The following is a 12,724-nucleotide window of genomic DNA, read 5'->3' as shown; positions in this document are numbered from 1 at the left end:
TTGTATTGCTTTTTAGTATCATTATATTTTTATCCACTCTGATTTTATTATTTTCTTCCTTGTACTAACTTTGGGCTTTGTTTGCTGCCTTTTTCCAGTTCCCTTAGGTGTAAAGTTAGATTATTTATTTGAAATTTTTCTTGCTTCTTGAGGTATGCCTGCAAATTGTGACTGTCTGTCCACCATCAAAGTTTCCCAGGCTGCTGCAGGCCATCTGGTACCATAAAAGACTTCTGAAGCTTGTGGGGCAGAGAGAGGCCTAGGAGCCAAAAGTACCCTGGTGTGATGCAGCACTAGCTAGGTGGGCAGGGACCCAGGACTCACCAAGGTGATGTGCATGCGTGGATTTTACATACCAATGTGGTGTCAGATTGGCTTTTTTTTTTTTTTTTTTGGCAGTTTTTGTAACTTTATTTGACGACCAGCAGTTAGTTCTCATCCACATTAACTGTCTGCAGATTTTGAAAAGTGGTGACAGGTACGTAGGTAACCAATGTATAGAGCTTATTTGGTGAGTCTTCATCCTCATTACGCTTCCTGGACAACCGCACCCGGATGCGATATGGGACATTCCTTATTCCTTTGGCCCAGACAGCTTTGTTGAGTCTGGTGTCAATGCGCACATCTGGTGTTCCCATCTCCTTCATGGCAAATTTCCGGATCTCTTTGAGTGCCCGTGGGGCGGCTTCTTGAAACCAACTCCATGGATGCGCTTGTGAATGTTGATGGTGTATTCTCTGGTAACTACCTCGTTGATGGCAGAATGGCCCTTCTTTTTCTCGCCACCCTCTTTGCGGGAGCCATCCTGCCGGGCCCAAGTTGGAAAGCAGATTTGGCTCTTAGTAGAGGGTCAACATAGAAAAGTTAGTGCCCTCCTGCAGGGCTATACATGAGGTGGGCTTCACACAGGACCAATGGCAGCTGTCCCTCCAGCCCTCGTCCTGAGGCCACACAACTCAGTCTTTTCCTGTATTGGTCTCTGGACCTCTTGAGTTGCCATCCCTCCCCTGGAGACCAGGTGCGTGTTTGCAAGTGAGTGAGACTATGTGCAAGCCCTTTAAGAGGATATCTGGTTTTCTAGCTACCTTCCATCTCACCAGGATGGATGGACAGAGTCCTTGTTGATTTTTACTGCCAGATGTTGTGGGAATTCCTCTTTTTGGCACAGGACTCCTGAGCTGGAGATCCCAGTGTGGAACTGGGACCCTTCCCTTTTCAGGTGGGACCTCCACCACCAAGGTGTCCCTCCCAGTATTCAACCACTCCCTGGGGTTTGGTATCAGCCTGTTTCACATCTCCACCCCTCCTACCCGTCTCGATGTGGTCTCTTCTTTATATCCTTATTTATAGTGGTTCTGTTTAGCTAATCTTCAGATGATTCTTGAGGTTGATTTTTCTACAATTTAGTTGGAATTTTGATGTGATCCTGGCAGGCAGAAGGCATAGCTTCTACCTAATCTACCATCTTGGACCACCTTCAATAAAAATCTCAAACAGTTCTTAAAGGAATGAGTGAGTAAATGAAAACGACAAGAAATGAGAACCATTTAACAACATTAATGCTTTACTGTCTATGCTGAGAATGTTAGCACAGTTTCTTTTGCATTAAATTATAATACATTGTATCATTCATTGTACAATAAGGAAAGCAGGATCATTATGTGTTTTATAGAATATGATTTATTATAGGATCAAGTCCTCACACAATTATGGAAGAAGCTGGAGAAGTAAGGGTTTGGAAGGAAGAGTTGGAGGATCAGAGAAACATCACTAACCAAGTCTTCTGAAACACTAGTGCAAGTAGACTAGTGCAGAGCTCACAAGGAATATGAGAAGGCCACCTGAGGAGTGAGACTGGATGAAAGAGTCTAAGGATTGCTGTCATCTCAGCATCTGGGCATAGGCCTGGAATGGATGTTGGTCAGTGTATGCATCAGAGTTCTCCAAAGAAACAGAACCAATGGGAGAGAGATATATTTATTTTATTTATATTTATGTATAAGGTATAAAAAAAGATACAAAAACATATTTAGTATAAGGAATTGGCTCAGATGATTATGGAGGCTGGGAAGTGTAAAATATGCAGTGAGGGCCAGCGGGCTTGAGACTCAGGAGAGCAGATGGTGCAGTTCTAATCCTAAGACAGTTTGCTGGAGAACGTCCTCTCGCTGCAAGAGGACTTTCTTTTGTCTACTTAAGCTTTCAACTGGTTGAATGAAACCTGCTCCCATTATGGAGGGCAGTCTGCTTTACCCAATGTTCACTGATTTCAATGTTAATTGCATGTAAAAAACACCCTCCAGGTTTGCATGTAAAATCCACTATCACAGTCAGTAATGCTGGAAGCCAAGAAGAAGAGTTGGATACAGAGAAGAGAAGAGCAAGGACAAAAGCTGGGATCTGCCAGCGTTTCTGCTTTGATCCCTGATTGCATCTAACTATAATGATCTTGAAATAATAATGGGTACTGTTCACTTCTGCCTTCCAAATCTTACTCATGTTTTCCAGAATGGGATTCTGGGACTTGAAGTGATAGTAGATAAGATAACATGGAATAAAACTAGTCCATTCTACTTCTTGTCAATTTGACATCAATACACACCTTCTTAACCCGTATTTAATTTTCCAACATAATACAACTATTCCTCAAACAACATAAAACATACTATCCCTATCTGCCCCCAAACATACAAAATCTCATTTGTCATTGAATCCATCTTCAGGTGATGTTATTCCTCTTCAAGCTGCATCATGTTCTTCCTTTGATATTTTGTAACTTCAATACTGAGAGATAAGGCTTACCAACTATTAAAACATCTCATGATAGATACCGGGGTAATGAGAAAGGGGGAAGAAAAGAAAAATAATTGGCCGATATACACAAATATTCATACCAAAGTCAAAAGGGCAATGTTCAAAATTATTGTAGCCCTTGTTTCTATAAGTGGTCAGATGGGTCTAACTGTCTTTACAATGTCCTTTTTCCTTTGGCCATTCTAGCCGGTCATGGTTCTTGTCTGGAGGGATAACCCAAACTTTCATTCCTCGTTATGGTTATTTAACAGTTACATAATCAGTTATAACTTCATCTCCACAAAGTTTTGTCCATCAGTTAGTGCCGTAATGGAGTTATCAAAAGGCCATGCAATTGGTCTATCAGACCAGTGGCTGCTCTGGCCAGACTAGTGATTTCCATATGCGTGAACTTGTTGTCACACATTTTTGGGTGTAATACAGTTTCCCAAGTTGGAAACAAGGCTCTGTGGGATACTATGATAATTAATGAGGTATTATGTGAGTCTTAAATACTGATTCTGGCATAAGCATTGTGGGCAGAAAAGCCAAATTCATATGTAGCATGTCTTTTCCAGTGAGAACAAAGCACTGCCCTTTCCCCGATGCCTCTAGATGACTGGATGGTTTTCCCAGGAAATGATACTATGCCAGAGACTCAGTGTTGGACTCTGCTGCTGGCCGACTGACCAATCAGCAGTAGCTGGATCAGATCCATTTTACTCAGTCCATGTATAATCTCCATCCTTGTCACCATGGCTACTCAATTTATGAGGCTATTGGCAATGACTGGGGTGGCTTGGCTATGGACCAAATAGATATCCACAGAATAGGCCATCTTGCAACCTCATTATAAAGATCCTCCTCTGCTCATGTTGCTCTTTAATGAAACATTCACATGAAATCCAACATCTTCACACTCTGCTCATTCAGAGAGCGCTACCTATATATCTGTTCCCCAAACTTATTTGTTATCATTTTTTTCTAATTATGTTCTTTCCAAGTCTCTGCCCATCCAGTGGAAACCATAAGCCTACTGCCCAAGAAATGAGTTGTAGATCTCTATCTGTGGCCATCTGTCCTTGCTTAAAATTCTGCCCACTGGGAGGATTTCACTTCACCATTGTTGTCAGGGTCACCCACTGAGTGGTGCTTTGTGGTGCTGCAGTTGTCTATATTTTGGGTGATGGGCTAGCATACCATGCAGAACTGTCTATGATTCAGGCCTAAAACTTTTTTTCCTTCATCAATTGATTATAGGGAACTTCCCACAAGACCATATCTATTGCTACACAAATAACTACCTACTAAAGCTTGGTGGCTTCAATAACAATAATTTTATCTGCTTGCTATTTTGGTGAGTCAGGAATTTAGAAAGCATACAGAGGGGACAGCTTACCTTTGCTCCATGTGATGTCTGCTGGGGCTGGACCATTCCAGGTGGCTTCTTCACTGACCCCTCTGGTGGCTCAGCCTGGCTGGCTTGACTGTGGTTATATGTCTGGGGGCCTTAGTTATCACTGTCAATTGGACTTCTAAGTCTTCTCTGTGATCCCTCTCTTTCTTTGTGTCATCTTGATATCAGTTTTCCAACAAGGTATCTATACTTTTTCTATAGCTGCTCAGGGCTTCTGAGAGCAAAAAAACACAGCTGCCAGTCCTTCTCAAGGCTTAGGCCCAAATATGCATAGTGTTCCCACACCACTGTATTCTGGGTACTTTATTAAACAATTTGGACCGAGCTTAGATTGAAGGGGCAATGACTACACAAGGGGCATAAATATTGGGAGGCGTACTTCTTTGGGAAATAGCATGTCTGACTAGTATATGTACTTTCTGATTTTTTAAATGAAAAATTTCGTTGTTTGTCTAAAACTCTTAGCCTAACAACTCTGAAACTTACAATTATGGACAGAGGCAAAGCACACATTAGCAATATCCAGGGCTCATCCTCTCAGCTATAGAAATACCACGGAGGAGTAGTAGCTATTCAGTAAGAGATGAATTCCTTCTCTTGTTTCATTGCGAGGCTACCACTGCTGCGGTAAATGAAATGTCCCTACCAACAGTCACCTTACTTCTCCTGGGCTGACCACTGGCTGTTATCAAACCACTGGAATCAACTTGTTGGAAAGCTTATTGAAGCATTAGTGAACGCTCCAAATTACTAGATGATATTGTAAAATATGGTCCCATGAGGTTTTCATTCTATTCCTCTCCTTTTAACACCAAAGCCCTTTAGATCATTTAAACTAATCCACAATTCATAGGCTGTCAGTGAACAAAGGACCCAAAAGAACACAGTGTGAAAAAAGAGTCAGATTCTGGCTTTTAGTTCTAAAACAGGCTTTAAAAATTCTTAGTAGCGTCTATAGTCTGAAAGGTCCACAACATTTTAGATTTGTAAAGGCCAGACTTTTACATAGGAGAAAAGTATATGAGGCTGTTAAAGTAACTATTGCCTGGAGGGCCTACAATATAGAGATTATGTCATAAAGAATAAATAAGGGAAGATGTGAGATGACCAAGGCAGTATTCTCTCCAAAAAGGGTAACTACAGGAATAAGCACTTACAAAATTGTTTGGCAGTTTCCTTTCTGTTTTCCAGCTTTGCTGAGACATGGTTGGACATTAACTTTGTGTCAGTTTAAGGTGTATGATGTAATGATTTGATATATGGATATCCTGCAAAAAATGGTTATTAATACTTCTATCATTTCCACATAGTTACTGGTGGTGTTGGTGTGTGGTGAGAACTTTAAAGATCTACTCTCTCAGCAACTTTCAAATGCACAATACAGTGTTGTTAATTGTCAGCACCATGCTGAACTTTACATCCCAGGACCTTTTCATCTTCTTACTGGGACGTTTCTACCCTCCTGACCACCTTCAACCCATTTCTCCCAGCTTGCAACCACCAGTCTGTTCTGTTTCCATGAGTTCGGTTTTTTTAGATTCCATATACACGTGAGACCAGACAGTATTTGTCTTTTCTATCTGACTTATTTCACTCAGCATGATACCCTCAAGCTTCATTTATGTTGCTCCAAATGGCAGCATTTCCTTCTCTAATATGGCTGAGTTAATATTCCTTTGTGCATACATAACACATTTTGTTATCCATTCATCCATCGATGGGCACTTAGGTTGTTTCCATGTCTCGTAAATAATGCTGCAGTGAAAATGAGGTGCAGCTATATCTTCCAGATAGTGATTTCATTCCTTTCAAAATATATGCTCAGAAGTGGGGATTGCTGGATCATAGGATAGTTTCTATTTTAATTTTTTGAGGAAGCTCCAGACTGTTTTCTATAGTGTCTGTACCAACTCACATTCCCATCCGTACTGCAAGAGAGTTCCCTTTTCTCCACATCCTTGCCAGTACTTGTGAACTCTTGTCCTTTTGATAATGACCATTGTAACAGATGTGAGGTGATATCTCATTGTGGTTTGATTTACATTTCCCTGATTTTAGTGATGTTGAATACCTTTTCATGCACTTGTCCATTTGTATGTCTTTTTGAAAAAAATGTCTATTTAAGTCCCTTGTCATTTTTAAATTGGGTTATTATTTATTTTTTTATATTGACTTGCATGTGTTCTTTACATATTTTGGATATTAACCTCATATCAGATATGTGATTTGCAAATATATTTTTCTATTTCATAGGTTGCCTTTTCATTTGATGGTCATTTTCTTTTGCAGTGTAGACACTTTTTTAGTTTGATATAGGGCACTTGTTGATTTTTTTGCTTTATTGCTTGTACTTTAGGCATCATATGCAAAAAATCATTGCCAAGATCCATATCAAAGGAAATTTTCCCCTATGTTTTTCTTCTAGGAGTTTTATGATTTTACAATCTTATAATTAAGTCTTTAAAGTCCATTTCAAGTTAATTTTTAATCCATTTCAAGTTAATTTTTAATCCATTTCAAAGTTAATTTGGCAGTTTCTAATAAAGTGAAACATACATCTACCCTATGATTCAACAATTTCCCAGCTAGATATTTACCCAAGAGAAATGAAAACATGGGTTAAAAAAAATTGTATGTGAAAGTTCATAGCCAGCCTTATATACAATAGTAAAACAACAACAACCAAATTGGGAAATAACCCAAATGCTCCTTAGATGACTAGATTAACAAATGGTGGAATATTTATACGATACAATAAAAAAGGGAAGCACTACTGACAGAACACAACAAACCTGAATGAATCTCAAAAACATGAACCTGGGTGAATGAAGCCAGAACTCAAAGAGTACACATGGCATGATTTTCGATTTTTATGAAATTCTAGAACACACAAACTAATTTTTGATGATAGAAATCAAAACAGTGTTTGCTTGTGTCAAAGATTGACTGGGATGGGGCATAAGAAAAATTTCTGGGGTAGTAGAATATTGTACATCTTGGTAAGGGTACAGGTTACACAGGATGTATACATTTGCTAAAACAAATCGAAGTTTCTACTTGGAATGTACACTCTGTACATTGCACTCTAATGTAAATTTTATCTTTATAAAAGGAAGGAGTAGATAAAAAGTCTACACAGTTGGTGTGAGGAAGAGATTTGGAGCGAAAGTATATATGTTGGTTTTTAGAAGCTGGGGGTGTTGGAGTTACCTCTCTCTCCATCTTTGATCATGACATTTTGTTCCTCTTACCCCAAGAATGTGCATGTCATCTGAGGTTTGCCCTGCTATGGGGTCCAGGTGAGGAGCCGAGAAATTCCACAGATCTACAGCTCCCTGTGTGTGATGGGGAGCAGGGAAAAGCTTCTGGGAGTTGCCTAATACCTTCTTTGTCTGCCCCTGTCCACTGTGCAAAGTGGGTTGAGACATTCAGGCACAGAGCTAGTAGACCTAAAGGGACCCGGAGTTGGGTCTGGTCGAGGTCAACCATGGACACCGACTCTAGCTGCCCCTTCTACCTGATGCCAGGACAATGCAAGCCCTGCCCAATCATAATCATTTTCGGGCAGTAAGGGGCTGGACAACAGAGCCTTGAATTGGCTCAGTTTAAACTTTGATTTGCCCATTTTAAAACAGCAGTTACTGAGTTTATCTTGAATGTCAAGAATAGGTGTTTCAACTGCCAAAGAGAAATGGGCTGTCAGGAGCCAAGTTGATTTCAGTTAAAGAGAAATGAGCAAAATTATGTTTCTGCCCACCTGAGTGATTTACTCGTTACACTTGGATAAAGACTGTTCCCACCTGGTCCACAGTAGATGCTCAGGATTATTTAAAAGAATCTTTCTTTCTCTTTTCATCTCCCAAATAAACTTTAACAGCTTAAGGCTAAAAAAAATGTGAAAGGAAATCCTATATCACCTACAAGTGATAACATGGACGCAGCTGAGGCGGCAGGGAGGGACTCCAGACGTCACATTGATAGTATTGCAAAATTGAAATGCCGTGGCCTTTAGAAATGGGAAATTACCCATGGAAAATAATTCCTGAAATTGTAGACTAAAAGGGATGATTTCTCCCCCATTCATTTCAGGATGAATGACATCTGGAAAAAACACAGACAATCTTAAAATTAAAAGTGAAAATTACCCTGTTAGCAATATTTTATAAGGACTTTTAAAAAGTAAACTCAAACATTTTTTATTTGATAGTTTAATCATTTCAGTTATTTGCTTCAGTGGAAATTTCATTAGGTAATTTTTAACGAATTTTCGACACCAAAGTACTTACTTACGGAAAAACAATCTTTTCATGTAGGGTATAGTAAAGCGCCAGCCTTGGTGATCTACATTTAACAGTTTCAATTATTCATGACATGTTAATTAATGGCATCGAAATAGAAAAATCTTACCTGCAGAGCTGGAGTTGGGTCTTCTATGTTATTGTATTTTTTATTTTCAGCCCAATTCATTTATTCCTCTGAATTCTCTTACCCAATCCATTATTATTATTTTTTAATGGAACTAATTTTCTTTTTACTGATAGTTGCTTATGAATGTTGGAATCGCCTTCAGGCCAAATGTAGTGAACTCTAGCATTGTAAGTAGTGGCAGGATATGAATTTTCCAGAAAGTGGACAAGCGGTATTGTCATAGGACCCCTAGGCCTGACTCTGCTCTCAGTCCTGGAGGATGAAGCTTTGCTAGCGTTGAGTTGGGTTCAAGAACCAGGAGAGCTTTGATGTTTGTAAGCATTGTGTTAAATGGAAGAGCAAAGATATTTTAATCTAAGTGCTTCTGGAATGATGACATAAGCCCTGGGTACAAAAGTACAGTGGCCTGGCATCTTTCCGGATTCACCAAGACCTAACCTTGAGCAAAGAAAATCTGGTGGCCATGTACCCTCCATTACAGACTCTGGGGTGAAGAGAGGACTTGTTGGAATATGTGGCCTCAGTTCTGCCCTGCCAAGGCAACTGTCCTTTCCTAAGGTTTGCATCCTTGATGAAGTTGAGTGAGAATTTAATCAAATCTCAGCATGGGGTATGGGTTTGTGATTACTTCCAATATATATAGCCCACTGGAAAATCTGTAAAGACTCTGGCAAAGATTTTATTCTTCCTTTGCAGAAAGAAGCATTTTTCTTTTAGAGTAGGTAGGGATCTAACCTCTCAGGGGCTGAAAGTTAAGCACAATCCAGGGATGTGTGGGTATCTTGGAAAATAGCTTACTACGGTTCCTTGATTGGTTTGCCTCTAGCAGTGCAGGGAGATTTCGGTTTTAGTGGTGCTAGAGTTCAACAGGCAAAATCATTCTGAGACTGAGATAGAACAGCTGACATAAATATTATTATTATGGACTGAATGGTGTCCACTCCCTTCAAATTCAGATGTTGAGGCCCTAATCCCCAACGTGACTGTATTTGGAGTAGGGTCTTTAGGAGATAATTAAGGTTAAATGAATTATATGGATGCGTTCCTAATCTGATAGAGTTAGTGTCCTTACGTGAAGAGGAAAGAGATCAGTGTGGCTCTCTCTCTTTCTGCCATGTGAGGGTGCAATGAAAAGATGGCCATCTTTAAGCCAAGAGTAGAGGCCTTAGAATCAAACTTACCTTGCTGGCACCTTGATCCTGGACTTTGCAGCCTCCATCCAGAAGTGTGAGAAACAAATTTCTGTTGTTTAAATCACCCAATCAATGATAATTTTATTATGGCAGCTGGAGAAGACTAATGCAATTATTGAGTACCAACTTAAACATTTCTTGAGTCGCAAACTATGCTTGCTCAGTTGTTAAATTTATTTAATCAGATGTTTTGCAAACACACACACACACACACACTCAGATTTATATGTCTTTATTTCACTCAATAATATTTACCGATCTGTTTCGTGTTTTACAATGATCTTGCAACAGAAGTCTTATTACTCTAGTGTCACTGAGTTGGACTGGAAGAAGAGGGGAGGGAATTAACATTTGTTGAACAGTGACCTTCAAGATCTATGATAAGTGCTTTTATAACCTTATCTATGTAACCTTTCCATCTATACCATTTTGTAGGAGAGGATATGGATTTATAGAGAGGTTAGGCAAATACCCCAAGGTGACACATGGTAGAGTTGGGATGTGACTGTGCAGTCCATGGTACTTTCCATCCACCACAGGGTTTCCCTCGATGGTAAGGTCAGCTCGGTCCAATGTGTTAAAATCTATTAAAGTTATCCACGATGTGGTATGACTATCGTATTAACATTTGTATTGTTAATAATTTGCTCAGGCAGCCGTAACAAAACATCACAGACTGAGGGGCTGAAAGGCCAGAAATTTGTTTCTCGCAGTTCTAGAAGCTGGCAGTCCAAGATCAAGGTGTCTGCAGATTGGGTTTCTCCTGAGGCCTCTCTCCTGGGCTGGTAGATGGCCACCCTCTTGCTGTGTCCTCACATGGTCTCTCCTCTGCACGTGCATCCCTGAGGTGTCTCTGTGTATCCAAATTGGCTGTTCCTATAAGGACAGTAGTCAGATTGGATTAGGATCCACCCTGACAGCTTCATTGAAATTAATTAGCCCTATAAAGTTTCTGTCTCCAAATACAGTCACATTTTGAGGTCGTTAGGATTAAGGTTTTAACACATAAATTTTGGGGGGACACAATTAAGCCCATAACCATATTCCTACTATCAGAGTTGGGCTGTGGGCTGTATAGGACCCAGGACCATCCTTAGGCCACAGTGGAGCCCAAAGAAAACAATAAATTCCCTCTCTCCCTTATTACACAAGGTTTGTTTGTTTGTTTGTTTGTTTTTTACACAGGGAAATTTGATTAAAACTGACAGATGAAAGAATTGAAAGGTAGTTTATGAGAGAAGTAAATGATAGCTAATGGAAACTCCTCCTCCTTTCCTCCATCCCTCTGCTTCCTTTCTGAGATGCTTACTTATTGATCACTCATGATTTCTTTATTTAAACATCATTTGTCAGGTCCCCTGCTCTGTGCTGAAGCACGATGCTGGGCATTGAGAATATACCGGAATCACCCCTGTTTGCATGGGGCTTATCCTCCCATGGGGGAGACAGAGGTGATGAGCAGAATCATTGCTCATCGGAATGAGCACTATAAATGGGTGGGTGTGGGATTGTTTGAGGTCAGGTAGTTGAGTACGGCGTCTTATGGTGGTGACATTTAGGCAGAGACCTGACAATGAGAAGGAAGGGCCTCACGGAAAGGTGATGGAAGAGGTTTCCAGACAGAGGAAACTTCTTTGCAAGTGCAAAGTCTTTGACCAAGAAAGGAATGCTCTAGGAGCTGAGAAGAGACCAGGGCTAGAACAAAGTGAGGTTGGAGAGAAAAGCAGGAGAGAGCAACTAGAAACTGTTGGATGTGGCAAGAGAATCCCAAATCAGGGACTTATAACCCTTTTACAAAGCCCCTTCCAAAAATGAGCTTCAGGCAGAGGTAGTGCTCTGTAAGGCAGGTTAGACCTCGTTTATGTAGGAAGATCTGAAAGAAGTCCTGGGGGAGGTCCTCACCCAGAAATCTAGCTCTTAATTCTTCACCTCTGTTGGTAGAGACTGCCTTTCTATCACGAAAGAATCCTGTTTCTTTCAAGTATCTTTGTTTTTTTCTGGGAAAAGACTCCTGTTTAAGTACAGATAACCCTGGCAACATATCTCATTAAACCCATCAACAGCCTGACAGCCGGAGGAGAGCAGCTTGTTGGAGAAAGAGGTTTGTCCTGGGCTTTGCCTGCACTATATCCGACTCTGAGATTTGCCTCTTTAATTACATCATCTGTTCTTTTCCTTGAACATTTCTGATATTCTTTGTCGCTGTCTCCCCACTCCCACCCAGTCACCTTCCTCAGACTGCAGACCCTTCCTCATTGTCCCAGCCTGTCCCCACTCCCTTCTGGCATTATTTAGCTCTGCACATAGTCAGGACTCATCATGCACATATCATGTCCTCATTTCTGTCTCAGATTTCTCACCTTGTGAACTTCCGCCACACCTGTGATCCACATTCCAAATCATGGGCAGAGTCATCTGGTTTCTCCATTCTGACTGTGCTTTCTGAGACTCATTGAAAATCTCATCACCTTGCTGATTGGCTGTGAGATTCCCTCTACTGCTGACACATCTTCACCAGCTGGACCACTGTCCTTTTCCCAAACGCTACTTCACTGTTCACACACTTCTCTTCTCTAGGCTTCTTGGTTATCTGCAGAAAAATAACCCACGCTTCGCAATTGCAGTCCTGGGGTCAGCCTCCCACTCTGCTTCTTTATTTGCAGCTGTATGATCTTGGCCACATTAGCTAGCTTCCCTGAGCATAAGCTTTCTTATTTGTAAAACAGGTTTAATAAAACCCATTCCCTGTGTTGTTATGTTTAAGTGAGGTAAACTGTTCAGTGTTTAGTATTGTGATTGGACTGGTAACAGAAGACAAGTGATGTGGACTGATGTCCTCTTTTCCTCTCAATGCCTAAAGAGCAGATGCTACGTTAGTATGACATCAGGTGCC

At 40.6% G+C, this 12,724-nt stretch overlaps 1 pseudogene; it reads right to left on the bottom strand.

Moving 5' to 3' along the window:
• Positions 1–428: 428 nt before the first annotated feature.
• Positions 429–12,259, bottom strand: LOC117033075 (60S ribosomal protein L31-like; annotated as a pseudogene).
• Positions 12,260–12,724: the final 465 nt, after the last annotated feature.

Source organism: Rhinolophus ferrumequinum, chromosome 2 (assembly GCF_004115265.2).
Source record: "Rhinolophus ferrumequinum isolate MPI-CBG mRhiFer1 chromosome 2, mRhiFer1_v1.p, whole genome shotgun sequence".
In the NCBI taxonomy this organism is placed as follows: Eukaryota; Metazoa; Chordata; class Mammalia; order Chiroptera; family Rhinolophidae; genus Rhinolophus; species Rhinolophus ferrumequinum.
The sequence above is the reverse complement of the archived record's forward strand: the minus strand, read 5'-3'. Positions and strand labels throughout refer to the sequence as shown.